A 12,873-nucleotide genomic window follows, 5' to 3' on the forward strand; every position below is an offset into this window, starting at 1 on the left:
ATATGAAAGTCTTGTCAAGAAGATCATACTGAGCCTAACAATTTAGGATTTAAATAATGCTTTCAATAAAGCCGAACTAAGAACTGAACTCATTGAAATTTAACCTGTGTACGATAGACTTCCTATCTCAAACTCAGCTTACTTCTGAACAGACTTCCCTTCTATCAAGAGCATCAATTTGTATTGTTCTTTTCTTGTATGCCAATCTGTGCAAGCTATTATAATTTAAAGAAGAACTTAATAGAAGATTTTATGGGTTTTTCACAAAAGGTAGGCCATTTAAAGAACTATAGATTATACATGGAAAAAGGTGGTGTGTAATAAAATAAAATGAAATTCTACTTGATGATGATCTATACCGCTGTCTCCTACTGTAATAGGGGCCATCCCAAATAAATCATCAGAATACTTCTGACTGCAGTTAAAAATATGTGAATTTTTGTTGCAAAATCTCAAAGAGTAAATATTGTTGGCAAAAGCTGTGTAGTGTGTATTATGATGTGTCTACAAGAGAATTTAATGTGTTACTCGAGCATTGTGAATGAAATCAAACTTGAGTCAAAGATGGAAGTTCACTGTTTGTTATGGAACTCAAACGAAGTGGGTAAAAAGTGTTAATTAAGTTCTGCCGTAAAAATCCTTTCTTACATACGTCTCGTACATTCTTACATACTTCTCATACCAGTAATTTGATAATCTAGAACAGACTTCCCTATGCAGCTATCAACACACTTTCCCTCACTACCTTCCAGGCGGCTGCCTTCCCAGTTATCAGAAGTTTGCAGCCACCTGCTGGACTTTACATTTGGTTTATATTGTAAACCGAATGGCCATGTTTTTACTTGCACCCTCCACTTTTTATTGTAAATAGGCTTCAAGGTCACTTTCATCTATTTAGTGCACATGCACCCATCCCAGTTTAGCTTCAAAAGGGAATACTTCTTCAAGGTTGTGCTCTTCGGCTAAAAATCTTTGCTGCCTTCATTGTAAAATAACTAATAATTTGCTTTGTCTAAAAGTGGGATGATTATTATTATTTTTTAAAAAGTGAATTATTTGTGAATCATCTATGAGCTATGCCTGATACCAAATTGTGAGGTTGTCAAAATTTGTGCATTTCACTTTTTATTCAGAATTTTCGTGACCATAGTTTGGTAGAGGATGATGAATAACTTCCAAACCAAATTTGGCATGAATTGGTTCATGGCTCATTTAGCCAAATGAGATAGGGCCCCATTTAAATTTAATAGTGTTGATAAATAATAATAATAATAGCGGCATATTTACCCAGGGTAGCCACTTCAGTTCCGAAAACTGTTCTCCCAGCGGGCCCTGCTATTATTACCCCGGCTTTAGCACGGCTACCTTTATCGGGCGCTCGAGCAGTCAAGGAATTTCTTCCTACCGGGTACCCATTCACCTCACCTGGGTCGAGTGCAGCACAATGTGGATAAATTTCTTGCTGAAGGAAATTACGCCATGGCTGGGATTCGAACCCACGACCCTCTGTTTCAAAGTCCGGAGACTAATCCACTGGGCCACAACGCTCCACGGGGCCCATTCCATTGCCAATTTGGCAACTACCGTGGTAACCTTGATTTTGATTTGCTGCTGAGCCCTGTTGCCATGGTAGTTGCCATAATGGAAATTTACAACAGTTGGTCACTCCTTATGAAACGGTGGGGGGGGGGGGCAGATGATTTACACTGATGTCAATGGGGCTTAAAGACAAGTACATGTAGGCATTTACAGAGCCCCATGGACCGATTCCATGGGCGTAAATTCATGACGTAAAAACAAATTGAATATTGAATTGAATTGATGTCATACTCATTGGGGGGTGAGGATGAAACAATAGTTCATCCCCCTCCCCCCTTATAAGTTCACTGCTATGATTTATGTCAGTGACCAATTCCCATCAAATTTGGATTTTTTACCATCATGCTCTGCCGATATATACATTGTAGGAACCCTCTGACATGCAATTAAGAGACATTGTCAGTCACTTTGTTACTCGTTCAACATTTTTGATTTTTTTATATACCCAGGACTATTCAGTTGGGTTGATTATTAAAGAAATCCTCTGCATCTTCTTCTTGTGTCTTTAAAATTCAACAAATTCTAATTCACTATTAGAAGCATCTTTCAAAAGCAGGAAGCTCACACAGTGCCTTTCCCTTGTAATCCTTCTATTTCTACATGCATTGAACATCAGGAAATCTGCTATGTGATCCTGCATGATGGAGATGATTTTAAATATGACAAAAACTTTGAACTGCACCAGCTGAAGATCTATGTAAAACTTATCCTTATCCAGGATGCAGCATTTGGACCTTATTCATTTACTTTTTTTGTATGCTCATTGATAAGTGATTTTCCTCTGCGTATTTCATATCACAATATTTGCTATTATGTGTTATGTCTCAAACTTCCAAGCATTCCTGTTTTTTAATACAGATCACTGGATCAGATGATTATCATCTTTAAAAAAATGAAGTATATAAATTTCTAAAGTGTTTCTGAAAATGTATGAATAGTACCCTAGTGTATGTGGGCCTTGATAAGTGTATACTCTGTGTCTGACCGCTCTTTCACACGGTAATAAAATGTATTTTGAATGATGATTCTAGTGAAAAATGAGGCTAATGACAAATTTTTAGCATACCATGTGAAGCTAAACTAGAATCACGAACGTTAATCACAATCACGAATTTAAATTCTACTCCGGAGTTGAATTCCAGTTAAGTTTCACTCAAATTATGGTTTGGGCTTGACCTCCAAAACAACTTTTGGTGGGCGGAGCTTACGTGCCCTTTAAAGCACTTCCGTAGATAGTACAATTTTCATGCACTTATCGTATTGCGATGCAGTGCTTTGATTGACAAGTCACCAAGGACACATACCGCCTTTGCTCGGGAATTCAAATTCATATCACAGTTTTCCAGTGAGCTTGTGAAAGGTCCGATGATTCTAAAGACGAATTGCAATCATCATTACAATGATGATTCAAGATTCATGTGTGAAAAGGCCCTGAGACCCTTTGAGTTACACACATGTCTATTAAGTTCCCATGTATTAAAGCTACCTGTCGTTTTTTTTTTCGTTGACAGGATGAACTAATTATGTTTGTAATGGGAGAGGCTAAGCACAAAGGAGTAGGATCTCTTCAATAACTGCAGAGAAGCTGTACTGAGTGATCAACTGTGGACTATTGTTCTGGGCTTTCAAGTGTTTGGCAGTAGATGGCAGATGATATTGATAGTGAAGAAGAAGAAAGGAATATGGTAAGTTGTGCATTTAAAAAACGTTTTTCTTTCTATTGCTTTGAAGATGATGAACATTCTGGTACTTGTATCTAGATTTTGATTATATTTTTCCCCTCTTTCATTCCTGTGCACATTATTCATCCCTCACCTGTCCGTGAGCATTTTCTTCGACCTCCTGCTATTCTTTACAATCTTTATTTTCAACCTCACTGTCTGCTCTGAAATCCAATCTTGAACATGTGTTTTGAAAGCCGTTAACCTAGAAAAGCCAGTACTCATTTTTGTCTCACCTGAATAGCAGAGTGAGACTATAGGCACCGCTTTTTCGACGGCAGCGTCAACATCAAATCTTAACCTAAGGTTAAGTTTTTGAAATGACAGCATAACTTAAAAAGTATATGGACCTAGTTCATGAAACTTGGACATAAGGTTAATCAAGTATTACTGAACATCCTGCCTGAGTTTCAGGTTACAGGACAAAGGTGAAAGGTCATTTAGGGTCAATGAACTTAGACCATGTTGGGGGAATCAACATCAAAATCTTAACCTAAGGTTAAGTTTTTGAAATTTCGTCATAACTTCGAAAGTATATGGACCTAGTTCATGAAACTTGGCCATAAGGGTAATTACTTAAGATCCTGCGTGAGTTTCAAGTCACATGACCAAGGTCAATTGTCATTTAAGGTCAATGAACTTTGGCCAAGTTGGGGGTATTTGTTGAATTACCATCATAACTGTATGGATCTAGTAACCGCGTAGCCAGTATTTAATTTTGGAAGGGGTGGTAAGTGCACGCAAAGCGCGCTCCCAAGGTGGGAGGGCGCAGGGTTCCCCCCTCCCTTGCGGAGTGCGTAGTTTTTTATATATCATCAAATTCAAATCAAAAGAAGGCGTCTCTTGTGTCTCTAGTACCCTCATCAACTCGAATTCAATTGAATTGCTGTGATTAAGAAAAAATTTGTTTTCAAAAGAAATTATGAGCTTGAAGATTTGAAATAAGATTGAAGAATTTGAAATAATTCCTCTTATCGCGCGAAGCGTTGAAGCTAAAACGTTTTATAAAAATTGAGAACAGAAGTGGTATAAAATGCCTACCTTGGTTACATCAGATTTGATTTAAATTTTGTTAACTGAAGTTAACTCAAGTAGCAAAACAGAGTAGAAGACGGGTATATGCAGGAAAGAAAATAATAGGCCCTATTCCTTCCTTCCCGCGAATGGCGTTGAAACTCTGAATTTTAGAAATATCCCTGAAACTTTAATCTGTTGTAATTTTGATATTTTTTAGACTATAACCCGATTAAGTAGAAAAACAAGCTCAAAATGTGAAAGGGGTGATGCAAGCTAGAAGAGGGACTTAATTTTCCTTTCCCATGCTCGCGAAGCACCAAATCCTTTGTGATTTATTTTGGAAGAAATAAAATTGTGCAATTTCGCTCATATTAAGCACTTTCTTTTGTTTGATTAAGAAACTTCAGTGATATTAAAGATTTTAAATCAATGGCACAAACAAGACAGGAGAGAGATGTGCAACGATATGATATCGTACATACTTTTGTATATAGCACGGCACAAATTTAATGCCTCCCCTTTTGAGCAGATATACTTTGCCAAAAAACTGCTTGCTTAAAAGCGAAAGAAATATCATTTGGGTTGTCGGGAAGTGACGGTAATGTTTACCTGCTCCGAACAGAAGAGCCGACATTTTGTGTCAATGCAATAAAAAAAAAATGCTTTTCATAGTATACTCTTTACACCCATGTACAATTTATAATTTCTGGCAAGAATATATGACTCCCACAGCCGGGAAGGGGGAAAACGGAGTAGAAAAAAAGGTGTGGGAAACAAAAGGGAAAGGCGATTTTGATATTTTTCCCGCGCGGAGCGTGGAAACAAAGTTTTGTATGAAGAGAGAAGAACAACTTTTCGTTTAGGTTTTTTTATACTATACCTTTTTTCCCTTTTCTCCTTTTCCTCTTCTTTTTTTGTCTCGCCCACCAGAGGTGAAGGCGAGACTTATGCCATGGTCACATTTGTTCTACGGCGAGTCGAAAACAGCCGTTTTAACATTTTTTGTCCAACTACATATAGGTGGTTTGAATCAAAACTGATAAAACGGCTGTTTTCGACTCACCGTATGGCCGCCGTAGAACAAATGTGACCATGGTATTAGGGATCCAAATGTCGTCCGTCATCCGTCCGTCACAAACCTAATGACACATAACTCCACAACCGTATTAAGTCGCTTTTCAACCAAACTTGGATGGTAGATGGACTTGGGGGACCTGCATGTTATGCTGCAGTCGGAGGTCACATGGTAAGGTCAAAGGTCATTTTACGGTCAATGTTAAAGTTTACCTGCAGGTCAACGTTAAAGTTTACATGCAAGACTCTCTTATGACACCTAACTCCGCATCCATAAGTCACTTTCTACCAAACTTGGATGGTAGATGGACTTGAGGGACCTGCATGTTATACTGCAGTCGGAGTTCACATGGTAAGGTCAAAGGTCATTTTCAGGTCAACATTAAAGTTTACGTGCAAGGCTCTTATGACAAGTGTTATTCCATCCCAGTCATTTCACAATAAGGTTTCCATACAATTCTGTTGCGTGCCCTCGCAAATAACAATATTTCTGGTTATTTTCATAAGTGGGCGAGACACAAAATCGCTTTTGCCTTGTTTTCTTTTTGGGGGCGTTTGGGGGGGGGGGGCGACCACCCCCACTGCCCCCCTGGCTACGCGCCTGGGATCTAGTTCATAAAACTTGGAACATCACTGAACATCTCATGCGAGTTTTAGGTCACATGACCAATGGCAAAGGTCATTTAAGGTCAATGAACTTTGGCCATTTTGGAGGTAATATGAATTATAGGGATGGTCCAGGCTGGAAATATTTCTATCTCAATAAACAGAGCAAAATTCACAAAGCAAAATGCTGAAAATTTGATCAAAATCAGATAATAAACAACAAAAGTTATTGAATTTTAAAGATTTGCATTATTCCGGTGAAAGAGTTCTAGGCATGTCTTTATTAATATTCATTAGGTGGGCTGATGATGTCATATCCCCACTTGTTATTTTGTATTTTATTATATGAAATCAGGTTTATTCAAAATTTTTCTTCCAAAAAACTAAAACAATTGGATTGACAACTGATTAAGTGCATTATTTATTTATTGCCGCAACTTATTTCATCATAACGGAGACACATCATTTACACATGTATGAAAAATGAAACCTTTATGATTTCATGTAATAACATAAGAAAAAAGAAAGTGGAGATGCGACATCATCAGCCCACCTAATGAATATTCATGATGTGCATATACATGTAACTGTTTTCACAAAATATCTATAAACTTTAAAATTTAATAACTTCGTTATTTTTTATCCGATTTTGATGAAATTTTCAGCATTTTGCCCTGTGAATTTTACTCTATTTATTTAGATAGAATATTTTCAGCCTGGACCATCCCTTTAAGGATAAATAGTGTAAAATAATGTAAAAACACGATTTGTATATTATTTTTATCCTGTTACATTATTTCTCCATTTTGATAAGAATCATAAAATGTTTATTGTTTGTTATTATGTTGAATGTGGAAATGAAAATGAAATTGTTTTAACTGAATATTGCATGAATTGATAAAATATGAATCCTATGCACAGCAACAAATTCCAGGGTGTACAATCATGATGATACTGATAAGATCTCTACTACCCTTGATCTGTTGAAATTCTTTTTTATTTATAACCCAGTTTGGATGTAATGCCTATCTTAAGTCACAATCAATGCTTGGATCAAAATCCTTTGTCAACATTTGTTTAACGTAAATTATACACACTTAGCAAATTATAATTTTTTGTATTATCCAATTGACCTTTGTTGATGAAGAGTTTCAGAATTTCAAGTATGTATTAAATGGAACTCTGAAGTATTGTGAGAAGTGAAATGGGAGTTATAAAAGAGTGATGGGGGGGGGGGCCAATTTGTACTTCTGAGGAGAAATTAAGGAAATAATGCAATTTAAGGAAAGAGGGAGACAAGGAGGGAGAATGAGAAGAGGAATGAGGGAGAGGAGAATAAATAGGAAGGAGAGATGACTAGGAAGGGGGTAACAAGAATGAAAGGGAGAAGAGGGAGGGGGAGGTATGGAGGATGGGGTGAGGAAGAGGGGAGAGAGGAGAAAGGGGGGGGAAGGAGTTTCATGAGTACGTGTATTACAAAGTAGTGGTTGATATCACAAGGTATGAAGTCAACATGTATTGTTTGTATGATTAAGATTTGAGAGTGTGCAAACAATTTTAGAAGAAGGATGACTTTGAAACAAAAAAAAATGTATAAAATGTATGATCCGGCTCTGTGGTAGTTACGAGTGTCCTGGTAGTGTAAATAATGGATGTTTGTCTGCTCTGAAAATCTCTTCCTTTACTACTTTGACTTTGGCCCTTTAAATAGTGCACAATGTGTAGCACTGATTTTAAAAATCTGATAAAGATCGTACATGTAGTTTGGACCTCTTGGGTAGAGTCACAGTGTCAATAATATTATTAAAAGAAAAAAAAAATCTGCCATCCAAGACATGTTTCCTACTCAAAATCAGGACATTCTTGTAGGGTACATGTATGCTTTGAAATGCAGAAAGTGGAAGTACGGAGGCATGGATTCGGATACTTTACGTGATGAAGTGAGTATTACATAGATATTGGGTGGAGTTGGTCGCACAAAGAGAAGTCAGAATTACTGTGCAGACTTTTGATGTTATATGCTTGATTTTAGAATTATTACATTACATGTACATTGCATGAGTATTGAGTACCTAGCTTGTATTCAGAAAAAAATATGTTTCAGGAAATTAAACATTTGTACTCAGCAAAATTTGGTATTCTGTTGAAATTGGTCAAGTATTCTGCTGTACATACTGTATACACATTGACACAGGTATAGATTCCTCCCTAGTGCACACAAGGGCTTTATAACGCAAAATAATTATTTTTTAAGCCTGCATATGTATATTTATGTATAAATTTTGTCATCACAGTCATTCTGACTATTCTGAGCAATACATGTAATGTAATTGTAGGTGAACCAACATTTACATGATCTTGCAAATGTAAGCGATGTGAGATCAGAGTGCTTCTCTGCATTCATTTATCTTTCAACTTGGCTTTAACCTTAACTGTCAAATGAACATTTATACAGGGTACACTCAGGTACATGTACATCTATCAGCGAAAATACTTCTGGCAAGAATATATGACTCCCACAGCCGGGAAGGGGGAAACGGAGTAGAAAAAAAGGTGTGGGAAACAAAACATTTATACAGGGTACACTCAGGTACATGTACATCTATCAGCGAAAATACTTCTGGCAAGAATATATGACTCCCACAGCCGGGAAGGGGGAAACGGAGTAGAAAAAAAGGTGTGGGAAACAAAAGGGAAAGGCGATTTTGATATTTATACAGGGTACACTCAGGTACATGTACATCTATCAGCGAAAATACTTCAGAAAAATGTTTTACCCAATTCAGTTCAAAACTTTCCTATTTACATGACAATGCATTGAAAGATGTATTGCCAATTTTCATTCCGAATCTTTGTTAGGTCCTAAAACTTACTGCTGTACCTTATTTGTTTACTTGTTCTATGCATACAGGATGATGAATTTCAATGGCTCTTGAAGGCTGAGGTACATGGTGTACTCAGGCAACTCAATGCAATTCTAGAAGTAAGTTATACTTTTTTTTCTTCTGAGTGTCCAATATCTCATTTATGACTATTGTAATCACATCTGAAGTGTGGAAAAGTGGCTTCATTTTTGGAAAGGGCTGAGATTACTAGACAGGGCATCACATTTGATAGATTATCTACAAACTAGTCATTAAAATGAAGTGATTTCACCCCAAATTTTATATGCCTTCTTGCCACCCAGTCACTCTCCACTACCTAACCGTTGCACTCTTCTTTCTAATCCTTAAGTCCGTCTTTTCATCTTATCATGCATCTTTGTTATAAGATATAACCAAAGCTCTTTGTTTTCTCTCTCTTTTGATTTACAGGATAGCGGCAGAAGGTTTAACATCCCTGGTACTGGTGAGTGAAATTTATCATTGCAAAATAAAAAAATTGTTAAGTCTCAACACTGACCTGCAGCTAAACACCCCATGCCCTTCCCCTTTGTCTTTTCTCCATTTCTATGTCCCTTGTTCTGTCCTTGTCTCAATCCTTCTGTACCTGTACCCCTTCTCTTTCCTGCTTCACATTTGGTCACTTATCTCCTTTCATGTACATCTTCTGTTTCCCCTCTCTTTCCTACCCATTGCCTTTCCTCTTTCCCCTTTTTTTTCTTCTTCTTTAGTTTTCTTCATCCGTTTTCCAACCCCCTGTCCCCCTCCTGGGTCTCCTTCACCCCCAATGACACTCTCCTCCGCTGCCCTTGCCCAAGTTTAATCCCATTCTCCCTGCCCTCTTCTTGTTCCCCTTCCTCACCATCTTCTGATTTCCCCTTATATCTTTTCCACTCTACACCTTCAACTTTATCCTCCCATCTAATCTCCCCCCCCCCTCCTCCCCCTACATCCTTTTCACTCTTTTTCCGCTTTTATACATTCTGCACCCAAACATACAGTACTTGTACATATATTTTTCTTGTACACACTGTATACTTCGTTGTGTCAGTGTAAAAATGCCCTTAACACCACACTTATGTGCATGGGCGCAAAAATGCCCTTAACAGCACGCATAATGGCATTTTGAAAGGGTGTTTCTGCACCGATGGGGTGCGCAAAAATGTTTTGCTAGGGGCGTTCCTGCACTGACACTACTAATTGTACATCATGATTGTATCCATCCAATTTTAGCTCCTGAAAACTCTATTCAACTAATGTGTGTACTTCAACTTGAAAAGGACTTTATTAATACTTTGACCTTCATCAGAAACTAGCTGGGTGTTCATGTATTCATGAGAAAGATTATTTGTGATATTCTGAATCTCCATTTCCTATTCACCTGTTCACATTTATTCATATAAATTGTATTGTGGTGGGTAGTGAATTTGATTGCCTTCCTTTGTATTTCTACTCGTGATGTATGGGTTTTCTTTTGACGAAGGACATTGCAGTATTGGCATCATGAAAATTGCATGAGTCGATTTTGACAAATGGTCCCTCAAGTGACAAAAATGAAATATTGATGATAAATAAATTATGAAGGGAAAGAATTTCATGCAGTATGATCCCATTGTAGCTTTCCATCTTAAAGAGTTCTTAGCTATGATTAAGCATTAAACACTCAAGATACATGCTTGATGTATTATTAATATTATATGTAAATGTTAGGGGTTTAATTTCAAAAGGTTGATGAACTCATATCAGACTGTTTTTCAGGGAGGAAAATGTATAATCTTTGTATAAACCATACATTTTGAGACCAACCATGAGATACATGTAACACACTTTTTACTGGATCACTTTACCATAGATACCTTAACTTAACATGGTAAATAAAATGTATTTTCCCTAAACAACAAAGGAGAAAGTACCTTTAATAGTTCTAATGTTTTCATAGTACACATTCAGATTTAATTAGGTGATTAAGTATAGATTGTAGGTGGTAAATTTTAATCAGTTTGTTTCATGGCAGCCCAACCGCAAAATGACTTCATAATTGGTTCGCAAATCAAATGATTTCGCTTGTCTGTATGTATTACATGTCCATTTCACAACCACACCTACATGTATACATGTATGCTCTCTAGAAAAAAGGATACAAGATGAAGAGGTTCATATGTAAAACATACTTTGTTCCTGTGTTCCTCCTGCATTTGCTTATTACTATGAAAGAACATCCTGGCCTCCTTGGCTCAAAGAAATAAAACACCCAAATGTCACAATAACAAACTTCTCGGCAAAGCCAAGTCCTGAGTATATTGTATTTTGCTGTATTATACCATTCTTATTGTACTGTACTTTTATGGTGGTATTTGAACATGAAATTTTTGATTTCTTGTTACAGCTGAATATACATGTAATATCTACATGTATAAATGTATATACAAGCATGTCTTGGCTGGGCTGCTAAAACCTCATATCTCAAAAAAAAAAAAAAATTGACTCATTCAGACAGTATGAGACTGCCACCAATGCTATATTTTCAAAATTATACAGCCTTTTCTAAAGCTACCCTCATTTTTTTAAAGCTTTGAGATATGAGGTTTTTATCAGCCCTGCCACGATGTGCTCATATTTCCATGACAACATTGATATTGAACATTATGTACACTGTAGTAGACACTGGATCATATTACCCCATATATCACACAGGAACACAATCTGTCAGTCACAGGGAGATTTGATTTAAAGGGAAGTTCCACCAGATGTTAATTCAATGATAATTTTTTTTCCTTTGTAATAGTTTTCTTCCAAGAAAATGACCAGCTAGAAAGAATATGTTTTAACATACCTAACAGAAATTACATTTATATTGTGCCTACTGTATGAGGCAAATAAATCACTACCAGTTTCTAAAATGTATTGTTAAGAGGAAATGACAATATCCTGTTTTAATATTTTAATATTCCACGCCCATTTTCTTACTTTTTCTGATATCACTTTGTCCTTTTTGAAATGGAATTGTTATGATATGCCTCTGTTTATTTTGATGAGATGCTCAAGGCACTTTATAACATTAAAGAAAGAGTAAAAAAAGACAGTTATTTACACTCCTACCTGTAAATATTGAGATTTTATTGCCTTGAAAAAGATATTGTCTAGAGAATAAATCCATGTCCGCTTTTATTCAGAATTTCATCATCTGAATCCGGGCAATGCCCTTTTAAGTCAAGTTGTTACCAGGGAAGCTCTTAAAGCTGCTAATGGGTTCATATACTCATGACACACTCCATAGAACTTATTTCACAGGGATTTAAGTACCCTGAAGGATAAAGGATCTCATGCCAATGCCCCCTCGATGCAAAGGAGAGGCCGTCCCGCCATCTTGAAAGAGTTCTGTTTGATCAGTTTATCTAAATCATTCATTGCATCTCTTGCGGGTACCTCTTGAAAAGGGTGTAGTTTTTTAGTTTGTTTTAGAAAGAGACTGAAGGGCATTGTTGAGTGGCAACAAGTGGTGGGGCATATTGTAATATCGTAATAACTTTTGGTATTTGTCATAAGGATGAGTATATAATTATTTTTGGGGTGATATATGTGCTGGTTTGTATCACAGATTTCACAGATTTGATAGTTTTGGGAGTCTGAGGACCTGTAGGGCCCTGGTGACTATTGTTTGAATTAGGGTGCTGATGTAAATTTGACAAGCCAAAAAGAAAAGGTTTCTGTACAAAATTTAGGTCATTTTTGTTACATTTCTCCATTTTGTCACACCTCCCACCCCCCAATTACGTATATACATTGTATCTGTTTTACAAGGAACAGCACCCCTGCAGGGGCCATGTCTGAGGAGAATTTCATTTCTTGCAGTTACAGTATGAAGTAGAAATGCTTTCCCTTTTAATGACTAAATTTATTTGCCATGTTTACAATACATGTATGCCTGAGACTATATGTATAAAACAGATGTGTAACATAATATTTTTAGCCCG

General features: G+C 36.8%; 1 long non-coding RNA gene across 1 annotated transcript; it reads left to right on the top strand.

Moving 5' to 3' along the window:
- Positions 1–3,110: 3,110 nt before the first annotated feature.
- On the top strand, positions 3,111–11,364 carry LOC129273465 (uncharacterized). Its single transcript, XR_008585831.2, has 3 exons — positions 3,111–3,284; positions 8,929–9,000; positions 9,332–11,364. It is a non-coding gene; the product is annotated as an uncharacterized LOC129273465 (long non-coding RNA).
- Positions 11,365–12,873: the final 1,509 nt, after the last annotated feature.

This window comes from Lytechinus pictus, chromosome 2 (genome assembly GCF_037042905.1).
Source record: "Lytechinus pictus isolate F3 Inbred chromosome 2, Lp3.0, whole genome shotgun sequence".
In the NCBI taxonomy this organism is placed as follows: Eukaryota; Metazoa; Echinodermata; class Echinoidea; order Temnopleuroida; family Toxopneustidae; genus Lytechinus; species Lytechinus pictus.